Source organism: Arachis hypogaea, chromosome 18, assembly GCF_003086295.3.
Source record: "Arachis hypogaea cultivar Tifrunner chromosome 18, arahy.Tifrunner.gnm2.J5K5, whole genome shotgun sequence".
NCBI lineage: Eukaryota > Viridiplantae > Streptophyta > Magnoliopsida > Fabales > Fabaceae > Arachis > Arachis hypogaea.
Genome location: NC_092053.1, coordinates 45,925,681 through 45,936,768, shown reverse-complemented (window position 1 = coordinate 45,936,768; position 11,088 = coordinate 45,925,681). Strand labels below are relative to the sequence as shown.

The 11,088-nt window shown below is 38.2% G+C and overlaps 1 non-coding gene across 1 annotated transcript; it reads right to left on the bottom strand.

Annotated features, from left to right (window-relative positions):
* Window positions 1–10,578: 10,578 nt before the first annotated feature.
* Window positions 10,579–10,686, bottom strand: LOC112774053 (small nucleolar RNA R71). Its single transcript, XR_003188565.1, has one exon. It is a non-coding gene; the product is annotated as a small nucleolar RNA R71 (small nucleolar RNA).
* Window positions 10,687–11,088: the final 402 nt, after the last annotated feature.

The following is an 11,088-nucleotide window of genomic DNA, read 5'->3' as shown; positions in this document are numbered from 1 at the left end:
CTCATGAGCAATTAGACCAAGGAATTGGCTATTGATCTGATTTGAGAGATTGAATTACCAAGGAATTGGAATTGAATCACTTAAGATTGCCAAGGAGATCAATGAATGCATTGATTGAGGAAGAGATGAAAATGAACTTAATCCGGAGAATGCAACATCTCCTAAGCCCAATGAATTCCCCATTTCTGATCCTACCCATTCTCTTTACTTTATGCCATTTACTTTCATGCTAAACTTCCCTTCCCCATTTAAGATTCTGCAATTTACTTCTCATCATTTATTTTCTGCTATTTACTTTCCCGCCATTTAATTTCCTGCAATTCTCAACTCACTTTCTGCTTAGCTCAACTAGAACGTTCTTCCAATTAAAGTTGCTTGACCAATCAATCCCTGTGGGATTCGACCTCACTCTACTGTGAGTTTTTACTTGACGACAATTCGGTATACTTGCCAAAAGAAATTTATTGAGAGACAAGTTTCCGCGCATCAAGGATCCTCAAAGTTTTTACATGGGCGTGGCACGCCAGGAGTAGGGCGTGGCACGCCAGTATAGTTTTCCAGAGAGCAATGTTGAAGGCCACAAAAGGGGCATGGCATGCCAAGTCCACCACACACTATGGGCGTGCCACTTGAACCATTGGGCGTGGCACACCAGTTCATCAATCCAGAAGGAACAACCACTTGGGCGTGCCACTTGGTATCGAAGGCGTGGCACGTCAACTCTAACCCATCACTTGGGCGTGCCACTTGAAGACCTAGGCGTGGCACGCCAAGCTAAAGGAGCCACCGTAAGGTGGGCGTGCCACTTGAGGATCAAGGCATGGCTGATGACATGTCATCATGTCATGTTTCTCTTTGCTTTTTTCATACAAGAAATTGATGATTAGTGCTTAAATATTACATTCTTTTGTGCTTAAATGGTATATTTCCTTGATCTTTTGATTTTATAAATCTTGTAGGAAATAAGTGGAAAAAGAAGCAAAATAGCACAAAATTAACTAAAAAAAAGACAAGAAGAATTTTGGGGCACACTTTGAAGTTTGAGCACGCTTTGGAACTTTAGGCCACGCTTTCAAAAGCGTGGCCCATGACCATGAAGCCTTGGCCTTATTATCATGCATTAATGCCTTATGAATGCATGAATTAATAATGAAAGCATGCATGAAGTGGCAACGGCATTACTAAGTAATATAAAGCATGCATGAATGAAATTTTTAATTACTAATGCTAATAAAACTAAGGAAAACATGCATGAAGCATTTAAATCATTAATGCCAAGAATGATTGAATGCTACGGCATTACTAAGCCAATAAATACATGCATGTAATATTATTATATCAATTGCCAAAGGCATTAATGAAAGCATGCATTAACCCATTCATCAAAGAAACAAAGGAGCGTTCATAAGGCCAAGAAAGTAGTGTTCATTTGTTTGAACGTAGCGCTCACTTCCCTTGCCTTTTTTTCGTGAGTTTCAAGAAGCCAAGCATCAAAGCAAAGTTCATTAACCATGGGAAGGCAAAAGGCAGTGCTAAGAATTCAAACGGAGCGCTCACCAAAGAGCTAGCCATGAAAAGGCAGCGTTTGAAAATTGAGCACTACGTTAACTTTGTTAACATTTTTGGGCCTCCCCAAAGATAAAACTGAAGCGCGACACTCAAAATGGGAGAGCCAGGGTTCGAACAGGAAGCTTCACTCAAAGGCAAGGAGCGCTGCGTTGCATTACTTAACGTAGCGCTATGAACAAGGCTTGGATCGAAGGGCACGAGCGTGAGACAAGGTAAGGAGTGCTACGTTGCCTTACATGACCGAGCGCTCCCCTGGAAGGTTTCCACACTCCAAACCAACTTGAACCAAGCAAACTTGACCCATGCCTCCAAACCAATTAAACCAAAGCAATCCTGACCTACTCTTCTTCAAATCCAAAGCAAGCAAAGCCCAATTGACATCACTCAAAGGCACAAGAACAAGCTAGATTAGGAATTTCATTTAATTGTAATTTGTTTTCAATTTCAATTTCATTTTCATTTTTTATTTTGTGAAGCCTATATTTAGGCATCTGTTTTCATTTTCAAAGGAGGCTGGCTCCAATAGGGAGCAAGTAGAATAGAGAACTTTCTTTTAATTTTCCTGTTTGAATTAGAGAATTGGAAATCAGATCTGGGTTCTCTTTTCTTCTCCGCTTCATTTTCTTTCCAATGCAATTTCGCTTATACACTTTCAATGTCTACAATTCTCTCTTCTGCAATCCCTTTTCTGCACTTTTACATTCTGCTTGAGCTGAGTCTGCTTTCTATGCAATTTAAATTCTCTACCTCCTTGCTAATTCACATTTGAGCTTGCTGTGATCTGAATTTAATTTTCTTGCAATTCAAATTTCTTGTCTTGAGTTCTGATTTACTGTTTCTTTAATTCCCAGTACCCAAATCCCTTTTATTCTTCAAGCAATTTAAGATTCCCAGCAATTTAGATTCAACAATTTAAGTTTCTTGTACTTTAAGTTTCAGTCATTTACTTTTCTTGCAATTTAAGTTTCAACTATTTTACTTTCTTGCTCTTTAAGATTCTGCTCATTTACTTTCTGCACTTTAAATTCACTGTAATTTCCTCTCCGTCAGTTTAATTTCATCCAATTCACCAATGTTAGCTTGACTAGACTAATCACCCACTAAAGTTGCTTGATCTATCAATCCCTGAGAGATCGACCTCACTCTAAGTGAGTTTTACTACTTGATGTGACCCGGTACACTTGCCGGTGAGTTTTTGTGTGAGAATCCAATTTCCAGTCTTCAATGGGACGGCAGTTCAAGTTTCCAGAAGAGAGATTGAAGACCCAAATACTTGGGCGTGCCACTTGATGCCGAAGGCGTGGCACATCAACTCTGATCCAACACTTGGGCGTGCCACTTGAGGACCCAGGCGTGGCACGCCAAGCTTGAAGGGACACACCAATATGGGTGTGCCACTTGAGCACCAGGGCGTGGCACGTCAGTACAACTTTCCAGAGAAGGAGGTAGTGGGCCAAGCATATGGGCGTGCCACTTGGTGTCGAAGGCATCGCACGCCAGGTACTATTTCCCACTTGGGCGTGCCACTTAAGCCTCAATCAACAAGAAGAAGACTTGGGCGTGCCACTTGAGCTTTAAGGCATGGCACGCCAAGACTAGGAAGCCATGGGCGTGCCACTTGAGTTCTGGGCATGACACGCCAACAAAGGAACCAAGCACACATAATGGGCGTTGCACGCCAGAACCTGGGCGTGGCACACTAGTTCAACTTTCCAGAGAGGAGAAGAAGAAGGAAAAGGCCTGAGCGTGCCACTTGGGCTCGAAGGCGTGGCACGCCAGGCTAACCAAGGTTTAAAAAGACCCTGGGCGTGCCACTTGAGCTCGAAAGTGTGGAACGCCAGGGAGTTGAGTACATGGAGCGTGCCATTTGGGGAGCTGAGCGTGGCGCGCCAAGCTAAAACCAGTGGCTGGGTGTGGCACGCCACTCAAGCGCTAGTCACACGCCAAGCCTGGAGAGTCACATTTTTGGAATTTCCCTTTCCCTCTAGTTGTAATTTTCTTTTCTCTTTTTTATTTTCTTAATTTTAGTGCTAGGAGTAGTATAAATAACCCTTGAAAGTACTGAGAAGGGGTTGTTGAGTGGTAGCTTTGTTGAAGTATAGTTAGATTTACTTTTCACATCATCTCTTCCATCTCTTGTACTTTTCTCTTAAGCTATAAGTAGCTAAATTCCCTCTCATTGAGAGAGGAAGCTCTGTTGTACTTGAAGGATTAATGAGAGTGAATTTTTTCTTCTCTTCATCTCCTCTATGATTTACTAAAAGAAATTTCGTTTTAATGTTAGTGTTCAACCATCTTGGGAAAGAGGTTGAATACAAAATGGGTTTCATGGGAACCTTGGAAAAGGAAACATGAAACCTTTCTTGAAATCCCTTCTCACACTTGAGTAGATATGGGTTTTGGTGATTGGATATGGTGACATATAATCCACCCACTATTTAGATCTATGAGGATGTGTGGTATAATCAGGTACCAAGCATATCTCTCTTCATGAGCAATTAGACCAAGGAATTGGCTGATTATCAAGATTTGAGAGATTGAGTCACCAAGGGATTGGGGCTCAATCAATCGTGATTGCCAAGAGGTCAATGAGTTTCATGATTGAAAATGAGATGAGCTGGATTTAATCCAAAGAGAACAACATCTCCTGATCTCAATAAATTTCCCCTATTCTTATCTTCCATATTCTTTATAGCTTTCTTTACATTCTGTTAATTCCCATTCTCATTTACAATTAAGTGATTTATGTTTCTGCACTTTACGTTCTTGCCATTTCCTTTTCTGCACCTTCCTGTTTCTCTTTTCTTTTGCGTCATTTACATTCCTGCTTATTTACAATTCTGCAATCACACTCTATATTGCTCAGCTTGACTAATTCACCCATTGATTAAAATTGCTCAAATCTACCAATCTCTGTGGATACGATCCCACTCCACTGTGGGTTATTACTTGACGACAATTTTAGTGCGCTTGCCAAAAGAACGAATTCATTATTTTTGTATGGTGAGTGAATTCCGGTAATTAGTCACGGTTTCAAGGATGAAAATATGTTTTATTTTTAGGGATTTAGGCCTTGTAGGGCTAGCCCTGTTGTAATTTTTTTGGGGGGGGTGGCTAAATTAGGGCCAGGGCCTTATAAAATGTGTTTTTTGTAATTCATGGGGTTGTAGGCTAAAATTTTATTGAAGGGCTTAGGATAAGCCGGAAGGCCTTAGAGTCAATTGACACAATTAAATTTGTTATACATAACAATAATAATGATGATAATGATTAGTTAATTGTTTTTAATGTCCGTTAAAATTATGATATAAAAAAAAAACAAATACTCGTTAGTTTAAAGATTTGTTATGTTTCTTTCGCTACAAGAAACAAAAGTTGTACAATTGGCTATATCGATGGTCGAGGTATTACTAGCAATTAGGTTAAGTACTATTTTAATCTTAAAAATTGTTTGTAAAAATTGAAAATCATCCTAAACATTTTTGGTTTTTTAAATTTGTCCTTAACATTAAAAACATTTTAAAATAGTCCTTTCAATAGAAACTGTTAAATTTTAGACCATTTTACTCTTAATAAAATAACAATTACAATTTTTTTATGTCTAAAAATACAAAGAAAAAAAGTGGAGTATTTATCAATTTTGGTCCCCAAAGAATTTTGGACCAGTCACTTTAGTACCCAACTAAAATTAATTATTCGATTGATCCCGAACAATTAACTCTGTCAATCATTCGGGTCCTTTGTTCCGTCAACTCTAACAGGGGACAAAATGGTCCTTGCCCCCTTTGTTCAAAAACGACGCCGTTCTTCCTCAATTTCCATCGTATCTTGCATAATCCTAACATTCATTCTCTCCTTCTTCAACTACACAGTCTTCTTCTCCATCTTCTCCTTCCTCCTCTTCAGCTCTAAGATCAGGCCAAGGTGTAACTACCATGCGTGTTCACCTACCTCAACATGTCATGGTACACCCACCTCCTCCGCACTTTACCCACCAGAAGCATCCACCTCCATGTCCTTGATAACAACATCACCTCCAATCCTGACAACGTCCACCACATCCTCAAAACCAAGTTCCACAACAACCCCAAGGACATGCCTTTCTCCACTCTCCGGCTTTCAATATAGATTGTTGGACATTAAGTCAACATGAGAAGATCCTCCTTCTACATCATACGCAAATTCTCATTTAGAATAGATCCCGAGTGCTTCATTTCTTTTCTCTCAGAGTCCAAACTGGCAGACAACTTTGACCTTGCATCTAAGCTATCAATACAGCGTGCAATGTCGCCGTCGTCGATCATATCAAAATTGAAGCGATTACTGAACATTGGTTCAGAGAAGCTAAGAAGCTGAAAGAAGTGATCAGAGTGATGGACTATGTGGCCATGGAGATGATAGGACAGAGGAGGAGGGAGATGGCGACGGGTCTTAACAAATCAGATTTTCTATCTAGATTCATGGGATCCATCGAAGACGACAAGTACTTGAGAAGCATAGTCATTAGTTTCCTAAGTATGAATTGGTTGAGAACAAGTTGAGAAATTTTCTTCTTGTGAACATTGAAGATGCAGAGTGTGCATTGTGTAGTTTGAAGTTGCAGTGTTACACTGTTAGGGTTATACGAGATATGATGGAAATTGGGGGAAAACAATGTCGTTTCTGAACAGAGGGGGCCAGGGACCATTTTTTTTCCGTTAGAGTTGCTACGGACTATTTGGTCCTCCATTAGAGTTGACGGAGTAAAGGACCTAAGTGACTGACAGAGTTAATTGTAATGGACTAACCCAGTAACTAATTTTAGTTAGGTACTAAACTGTCTGGTCCAAAATATTTTGGGGACTGTTCATACCCTGGTCTGAGTTGTTCTATCCTGGCTGGATGACGTCAAAGCGACCAACCTCTTGTAAAGGTTGGCTCGTTACCGACCTCTTCATAAAGAGGTCGGCCAAATCACCATAGAGGCCCAAGTAGGCCCAAACAAAAGGACACAACTGATGAGCAGATAATTTATACATTTTTTGGCATTGTTTTTAGTATGTTTTTAGTAGAATCTAGTTACTTTTAGGGATGTTTTCATTAGTTTTTATGTTAAATTCACATTTCTGGACTTTACTATGAGTTTGTGTATTTTTCTGTGATTTCAGGTATTTTCTGGCTGAAATTTAGGGACTTGAGCAGAAATCAGATTCAGAGGTTGAAGAAGGACTGCTGATGCTGTTGGATTCTGACCTCCCTGCACTCAAAGTGGATTTTCTAGAGCTACAGAACTTGAAATGGCGCACTTCCAATTGCGTTGGAAAGTAGACATCCAGGGATTTCCAGCAATATATAATAGTCCATACTTTGGTCAAGAATAGAGGACGCAAACTGGCGTTCAACGCCAGTTCTCCGCCCAATTCTGGCGTCCAGCGCCAGAAAAGGATCCAAAACCAGAGTTGAACGCCCAAACTGGCATTAAAACTGGCGTTCAACTCCAAGAATGACCTCTACACGTGTAACACTCAAGCTCAGCCCAAGCACACACCAAGTGGGCCCCGGAAGTGGATTTATGCATCAATTACTTATTTCTGTAAACCCTAGTGACTAGTTTATTATAAATAGGACCTTTTACTATTGTATTAGACATCTTGGATCCTGGATTGTATTTTGATCCTGTGATCACGTTTTGGGGGCTGGCCTCTCGGCCATGCCTGGACCTTTCACTTATGTATTTTCAACGGTAGAGTTTCTACACTCCATAGATTAAGGTGTGGAGCTCTGCAGTTCCTCAAAGATTAATGCAAAGTACTACTGTTTTCTATTTAATTCATCTTATTTCGCTTCTAAGATATTCATTCGCACTTCAACCTGAATGTGATGAAGGTGACAATCATCATCATTCCCTATGAACGCGTGCCTGACAACCACCTCCGTTCTACATTAGATTGAATGAGTATCTCTTAGATCTCTCAATTGGAATCTTCGTGGTGTAAGCTAGAATGATGGCGGCATTCAAGAGAATCCGGAAGGTCTAAACCTTGTATGTGGTATTCCGAGTAGGATTCAATGATTGAATGACTGTGACGAGCTTCAAACTCGCGATTGCTGGGCGTAGTGACAGACGCAAAAGGATAGTAAATCCTATTCCAGCAGGATCGAGAACCGACAGATGAATAGCCGTGTCGTGACAGGGTGCGTTGACCATTTTCACTGAGAGGATAAGATGAAGCCATTGACAAGGGTGATGCCTCCAGACGATTAGTCGTGCCGTGACAGGGAATTTGGATCATTTTTCCGAGAGAAGACTGAAAGTAGCCATTGACAATGGTGATGTATCACATAAAGCCAGCCATGGAAAGGAGTAAGACTGATTGGATGAAGATAGCAGGAAAGCAGAGGTTCAGAGGAACGAAAGCATCTCTATTCGCTTATCTGAAATTCTCACCAATGATTTACATAAGTATTTCTATCCCTATTTTATTAATTATTTTCGAAAACTCCATTACTATTTTAATATCCGCCTGACTGAGATTTACAAGGTGACCATAGCTTGCTTCATACCAACAATCTCCGTGGGATTCGACCCTTACTCACGTAAGGTATTACTTGGACGACCCAGTGCACTTGCTGGTTAGTTGTGCGAAGTTGTGAACCATGGTATTGGCATCATGTTTTTGGCGCCATTACCAGGGAAAGAAAGAGCGATGAATTTTACATAATTAAAGTGTAATCACAATTTCTGCGCACCAAGTTTTTGGCACCATTGCCGGGGATTGTTTGAGTTTGGACAACTGATGGTTCATCTTGTTGCTCAGATTAGGTAATTTTCTTTTTATTTTTATTTTCAAAAATTTTTCAAAAATCCTTCAAAAATTTCTCCTTTGTTTTCGAAAAAAAAAATGTTTTCAAAAATCTATTTTCCTTCAGAATTTTTAAGAATGAATTCTAGTGTTTCATGAAGCATGTTGAAGCCTGGCTGGCTGTAAAGCCATGTCTGAATTCTTTTGGACTGAAGTTTTGGCTTAAAATTGAATGAATTACACTCATATTTTGACTAAAGCTTTGCTGGCTATTAAGCCATGCCTGACCCTTTGATTGGAGCTTTAGACTAACATGGCAAGATTCCTGGAATTCATATTAAAAATTTTGGAATCCTTATTTTTCTTTTTCTAAATAATTTTCGAAAAATATAAAATAAAAATCCAAAAAAATAAAAATTAGAAAATCATAAAAATCAAAAAAATATATTTTTTGTGTTTCTTGTTTGAGTCATGTGTCATGTTATAAGTTTGGTATCAATTGCATGTGCATCTTGCATTTTTCGAAAAAAATTCATGCATTCATAGTGTTCTTCATGATCTTCAAGTTGTTCTTGGTAAGTCTTCTTGTTTGATCTTTGCATTTGCATGTTTTGTGTCTTTTCTTGTTTTTCATATGCATTCTTGAATTCTTAGTGTCTAAGCATTAAAGAATTCTAAGTTTGGTGTCTTGCATGTTCTTGGTGTTCATCTTAACATTCATAGTGTTCTTGGTGTTCATCTTGACATTCATAGCATTCTTGCATGCATTACATGTTTTTATCTAAAATTCTCATGCATTGCATCATTTTCTTGTTTTTCTCTCTCATCATAAAAATTCAAAAATAAAAAAAAATATCTTTCCCTCTTTTCTCTCATAATTTCGAAAATTAGATTTGACTTTTTCAAAAAATTTTAAAATCTAGTTGTTTTTATGAGTCAAATCAAATTTTCAATTTAAAAATCTTATCTTTTTCAAAATTTTTTTCAAAAATCAAATCTTTTTCATTTTTCTTAGTTATTTTCGAAAATTTTAAAAATATTTTTCAAAAATCTTTTTCTTATTTTTGTATCAAATTTTAGAAAATAACAATAACAATTAATGTTTTGATTCAAAAATTTCAAGTTTGTTACTTGCTTGTTAAGAAAGATTCAAACTTTAAGTTCTAGAATCATATCTTGTGATTTCTTGTGAATCAAGTCATTAATTGTGATTTTAAAAATCAAATCTTTTTCAAAAACTAATTTCAGTCATATCTTTTCAAAAACATCTTCTTATCTTACCCTTTTCAAAAATTTGATTTCAAAATATCTTTTCTAACTTCCTAACTTCTTATCTTTTCAAAATTTGTTTCAACTAACTAACTAACTTTTTTTTTGTTTCCTATCTTTTTCAAAACCACCTAACTAACTCTCTCTCTCTAATTTTCGAAAATATCTTCCCTCTTTTTTTCAAAATTTCTTTTTAATTAACTAATTATTTTAAATTTTTATTTTAATTTTCGAAAATTACTAACCTTTTTCAAAAACTATTTTCGAAAATCACTAACTCTTTTTTTCAAAAATAATTTTCGAAAATTCTCTTCTCTCTCATCTCCTTCTATTTGTTTATTCATCTACTAACATCTCTCCCTCACTCACAAAAAAAAAGAGGATCTCTATTATTATTATTTTTCTGTACCCTCTTCTTTGTCATATGAGCAGGAGCAAGGACAAGAATATTCTTGTTGAAGCAGATCCAGAACCTGAAAGGACTCTGAAGAGGAAACTAAGAGAAGCTGAATTACAACAAACCAGCAAGCACCTATCAGAAATTATCAAACAGGAAAAGAAGATGGCAGCTGAAAATAATAATAATGCAATGAGAATGCTTGGTGACTTTACTGCACCTAATTCCAATTTACATGGAAGAAGCATCTCCATTCCTGCCATTGGAGCAAACAATTTTGAGCTGAAACCTCAGCTAGTTTCTCTGATGCAGCAGAACTGCAAGTTTTATGGACTTCCATCTGAAGATCCTTTTCAGTTCTTAACTGAATTCTTGCAGATCTGTGATACTGTTAAGACTAATGGAGTAGATCCTGAAGTCTACAGGCTCATGCTTTTCCCATTTGCTGTAAGAGACAGAGCTAGAATTTGGTTGGACTCTCAACCCAAAGACAGCCTGAACTCTTGGGATAAGCTGGTCACGGCTTTCTTAGCCAAGTTCTTTCCTCCTTAAAAGCTGAGCAAGCTTAGAGTGGATGTTCAAACCTTCAGACAGAAAGAAGGTGAATCCCTCTATGAAGCTTGGGAAAGATACAAACAGTTGACCAAAAAGTGTCCTTCTGACATGCTTTTAGAATGGACCATCCTGGATATATTCTATGATGGTCTGTCTGAGTTATCTAAAATGTCATTGGATACTTCTGCAGGTGGATCCATTCACCTAAAGAAAACGCCTGCAGAAGCTCAAGAACTCATTGACATGATTGCTAATAACCAGTTCATGTACACTTCTGAGAGGAATCCTGTGAGTAATGGGACGCCTATGAAGAAGGGAGTTCTTGAAGTTGATACTCTGAATGCCATATTGGCTCAGAACAAAATACTGACTCAGCAAGTCAATATGATTTCTCAGAGTCTGAATGGAATGCAAGCTGCATCCAACAGTACTCAAGAGGCATCTTCTGAAGAAGAAGCTTACGATCCTGAGAACCATGCAATAGCAGAGGTAAATTACATGGGTGAACCATATGGA